The following is a 5,052-nucleotide window of genomic DNA, read 5'->3' on the forward strand; positions in this document are numbered from 1 at the left end:
ACACTTTCTTCATAAGTTTATGCGGTGTACAATCTGTTGTTTGTTGCCGACCTATAATAGTGTGTGGACCGTAATTACACAGCAAGTTGCTCAGATTTAGGTTCTGATAATCTGAACATCTTAACTTTCCTGTTTGGTTGAACCCCAAATCATACCGACCCTAGATGTATATCGTTTATCAAGGTGGCCTTCTCACTGGGTGGGTCCCGTGGCTGTTAGCCCAGTTAGCTATTGAGCCAAGTTTGCATCTGAGCCCGGTGGGAAGGCTACACACAGGAGTTGAGATATCTGCACCACTTTGTTTTTCTTCCCTTTTATTTAGTGAGGTGCTCATATATGACGTGATGGTGTAATGATGTCCTGTATGCCATTGTTGTGTACTGTTCAGCTCCAGTAGGTCTTCAAATAGGCAGAACAGATTCAGAGTGGATCGCATTGTTAAAGTTTTATTATTTTACTTGAAAGAGGAAATGATCTCCAAACATTATGCTGGAAAACAGCTTCCGATCTTATGTTTTAACCAATGCATTTTTATGTTCTTTATTACATGAGACCAGTAATTATGATGCTCTGTTACAGTCCTCCATTATCTTTATCTTATCTCATTCTGACATTTGCTCTTTTGAAGTCCCATCCTGTTACCTTTGGTTGTCAAAACATCTTCTCCGGCCATAAAAAAAAAAATCAGCTGTCATAAAATGATCTTCCTTCCATAAAACACACAGACTTGTGTAAGTTTTCCCATACAAACCAGCAAAACTCCTGGAATTTTACAGACTCCATCTTGTTCACATTACATGTTACCAATGTTACAAATTCCGGATTATAGATATATTTCAAAGGTTTCAATAGGTACATTTAATGTCAAAGAAATGTATACAATATACATCCTGAATTTTTTTTCTTTGTGACCATCCACAAAAACAGAGGATTGCCCCAAAGAATGAATAGCAGTTAAATGTTAGAACCCCAAAGCACCCACACATGCATAAGCAGCAGCAAAGAAATTAATCCCCCCCCCACTGAGCACTCAAGCGTGCAGCAAAGCATCAATAAAGACACAGACTTGCAGTACCCCAAAGACTACTCGTTCACCTGGTAATTTGACACACCACAGGCTCTCTCTCTCCCTAATAAGGGAAAAAGAGGTGTCCCTGTTTCACAGTGAGAAGGAGAGACATAACAAAACAATTCATTGATTTACGATGTGAAAAGTCTGTTGTGTTGCTTTTTCTGAGCTCTATGCCCAAAGATCTCAGGTCTCTAGGCACACAGCCAGCTTGCTGCTTTCGACCTTCTGTCTCCCACGACACACCAGTTTCCTGCGGTGGCACTGACCTCGAGTCTGCCTGCCTCCAGAGCCATGAAGTCCCAGAACCCTGAAGGTGTGCTAGCCTTCTAGGCTGCGTCCTTGGTATATTGAATCGCAGCCAGTCATGAGACCCCGACAGCGGGTCCCATTCCCGCAAAGAACTGAAGTCAGAAAGTAACTCCAGGTCAGGGTCTTCAAAAGAACCTTGAAAAGGAAAAAATAGAGATATTAAAGATGGAAATAGAGCTGTTTCTGAAAATGCAAGCAAAGGAGTCACCATTAGGTCCTCCTAAGCTCAACAGTATTCACATACATCTTACATATGACCCATCATGAATTATGGAAATGAACAAGCAATGCCCAATCAAACAATATATTTACAATATTACTCAAGTATTGATGAAATATTAACAACACTACACTTCTCACATCTCATACTTTCAAAAATACATTCGACTTATTCGACTGTTGCTCCAAACACCTCCGAGTGCCATCCAAATATAGCTTATATAGAATTTTGAATCAGAAAATAATTGTGCAAAACATGCTTTGAAACTAATACTGGTGAAGACTGAACCCACCTGGAAGACAATGTGTGGACTATCACCAGCAGCAAGAGAAACCTGGTTGCAGTGGTTGCCAGTACTGAAGGATTTCTTCACAGATCACCATTAATCTCCTTTCCGTAATCTTGCCACACTTTGTACACACTCATTCCATACAAAGCACAGTTGCTTTCAGCAGCAAGTCCACTCTTCATTTTCACAAAAAAATATAATATTGTCTGGAGTGTGGGTGCAAAGAAGGAGGTGAGAATGTTATATACAATTCAAAGGAAGCATTGTAGATACATTGTAAATACAGAAACATCCTTAGATCTTTTGCATATGTATTGTCATGTATTTGTGGGTCGAACAGGCCTCTTCCTCTGAAAAGGGTCACAACGTGATGCCTTCTGTGAATCAATTTATCAAATAAAACACTACTTCATATCTGCCAGCTGTGTCTCTCTGGTGACTTTGTTCACATTACAACACTTGACATAAAAAAAAGGATTGGGAACCCTTGCTTTAGCAGGAGGAAGGATGGGAGGAGGAGGGAAGGTGGTGAATCACTGGGCCTACTTGACAAGGACGTGTGGCTGGGGGCGTAATATGCTGAGGTGGTATTTCATGAGAGGGGGAGCTCACACAAATGTTCAGCTGTGGATAACTCAGAGACAACTTTTAAGGGCCCAGCTGATTGTATGTGGAGAAGATAAAGGAAATCACATCACAGATGACCTCATTTGGTCCCTTAATATTACCTCCCTGGACAAGAAGACACAGCAGCGCTTCCACTTCCTAAGAAGATTGAGGCAAGCAAGGCTCCCCCCCCCCATCGACTGTGTTTACAGGAACACCACAGAGAGCATCCTGACAAGTTGCATCTCCATCTGGTATGGGAGCAGTTGAGCATTGGACCAGAAGTCCTTACAAAGGACCGTGAGAGGATCATAGGGGTCTCCCTACCATCCATCGGGAACATTTATCAGGAGCAGTGCATACACCGGGCCGGCAGTAAAATTAGGGATCCCATCCATTCATCCAGCATCCTCTTGACTTTCTGCCATCAGGCAGGAGACTGCAATGCACAAAAACTGAAACTGTCAGAATGAGAAACAGTTTTCTCCCCCAGGCCATTAAGCTTCTGAACATCCGGCTGTATCGTATTCGAAGTGTCACTAGTTAATCTGTTTCATCCTTATAATATTTAATATTATTGGGCTTTAATTTGTTATTTATGTGTGATTCATCGGTAGATTTTATCCTTACCTTCATAAGTTATTATGTATTATGTGGATTATTTACTACTGTGCTTTATACCCTGGTTCAGAGAAATGTTGGCTTGTTTCTATATATATTATATGGTTATATATGTTATATACATGTATATAATTAAATGACAATAAACTTGACTGAATTGACTTGACTTGAAAGGTCTGATGGTGCGCACCAGGAAATGGTGTGGTTTACCAGAACTATAACTGATCCCTTAAGATCTTGATCTTAAGGGATCACAGACTCACAGTCTCTCTCCATAGAAGTTCAGCATCCATCCCTCTGCCAATGCACAGTGTGGAAGAACAGAACAGAATCACTAGACCTGGTAAAAAGGCAGATTCAGAACTGTTCCAGTTAAAATCAGATACAGACGGAATTGAGATGTCTTTGCGTTTTCTGGGTTTGGTGTTGATGTAGTGAAGTCGGAGTCTATTAGCCAGGCTAGACTGAAGGATGGCAGTGGCCTGTGTGTGTTGACAGAAGCTGGGCTCCTGGTGCATTGGGAGTAGGAGGGTTGAGGCTCACATAATGAGTTATTTTCCAGGACCAAGGACAGCTGGGACACTTGAATGCAACGACATAGGCTGATGATCCACTCAGTAGCAGCTTCAAGGGGTCACACGGCCGACTTGCACATTGACTCTGCAACAACGCTTAGGTCCAGCAAAAATAAACCTTGTCAACAGGAGAGCCCTTTGAATTAATGGCCTGATTAAAGTCGAATCAGTGGACTGGGGCAGGATTAAAAAAAAGCGAATCATAGCAGGAAGCTGGTCACAGATATGCATGAAGCACTAATGTGATCTCAAGTAAGCTTAAGCCAAAATTAGAAATGCTGGAAGAGCTCAGCCATTGGATAGTTCCGTTGTTTCTTTGTCCCTCAGCAGTCATTTACCTGACAGTTTCAAAGATTAAATGCCCCTGAGAGAACACTATTTTTTAAAAAAATTATGGACTGCAGGTTATTGAGTTGATTACACAATATTCTTATTGTGTAAGAATACACAGTAACCATACTTCTGGTGCCCTCCTGCCTGTAAACAAGACCACAAAATAAATCACAGTTAGAAAATGGTTTCTTGAAGCTGCGATGAAACTTAAAACCTCTGAGCTGGCTAGTTTATTTGAATTCCCATTTGACCAAAACCACTCAGTAAATAAAATGATTGATTCTTTCAACAACAACTTGACAGATATATTAAACACTGTGGCACCACTTAGGGTTAAAAAGAAATTACCTTGTAAAATGTCACCGTGGTTAAACAATTCTGTCCGCAAACACAAGAGATCATTGGGAGTGAGTTTTCAGCGGGAGTCTTTGATAGGGCAGCGGCGCAGTTGCAGTGGAAGCTTTCCCGAGCAGGAACGGAGCGGAGCTTGAAAAAGCAGCTAGTTTTCAGTGGCAGTTCAAATCTGTGTTGTTGGCCAGAAAGAACTACAAGCTACAAATCAGTGAGCAAGAATGAGGCAAGGGCACTAAACAAAGTCTTTGTTCTTGCCGTGTGGTGGCAGGAATGGAGGCAGCCATTTTGTGACTGTCCTTGCAGCTGCCATTTTTGTGAACTATTTGGTGAACTGATGCTTGCTCCAGGATAAATTAATCAAAACAGTTCGACGTGGACACAAGGAGTTTCTGCTAATGACCTGCTAAATCTGACCGTACTCTGATAAGAAGCTGTTTATTATGTAAAATGGAATGTTTGCAGAAGGAACATTCTACGATCTGGTCATCTGGGCCCAGTGTTTGGCTGACTGAGGCTACATCCACACTAAACCGGATAATTTTGAAAACGCCGGTTTCACATAAAAACGATAGGCGTCCACACCATGCGTTTTTGAAAATATCTCTATCCACATTGAAACGGAGATTTCGGCGAATCTCCTCCTGCTGCACATGCACAGGACACATCTACCGAA

The 5,052-nt window shown here is 41.7% G+C and overlaps 1 long non-coding RNA gene across 1 annotated transcript; it reads right to left on the reverse strand.

Annotated features, from left to right (window-relative positions):
- Nucleotides 1-563: 563 nt before the first annotated feature.
- Nucleotides 564-4,711, reverse strand: LOC140739004 (uncharacterized). The gene is made up of 3 exons (XR_012101527.1): nucleotides 4,374-4,711; nucleotides 1,894-2,096; nucleotides 564-1,516 (listed from the first exon to the last, which is right to left on the reverse strand). It is a non-coding gene; the product is annotated as an uncharacterized lncRNA (long non-coding RNA).
- Between the last annotated feature and the right edge of the window lie 341 nt (nucleotides 4,712-5,052).

The sequence above is a fragment of the Hemitrygon akajei genome, chromosome 14 (assembly GCF_048418815.1).
Source record: "Hemitrygon akajei chromosome 14, sHemAka1.3, whole genome shotgun sequence".
NCBI lineage: Eukaryota > Metazoa > Chordata > Chondrichthyes > Myliobatiformes > Dasyatidae > Hemitrygon > Hemitrygon akajei.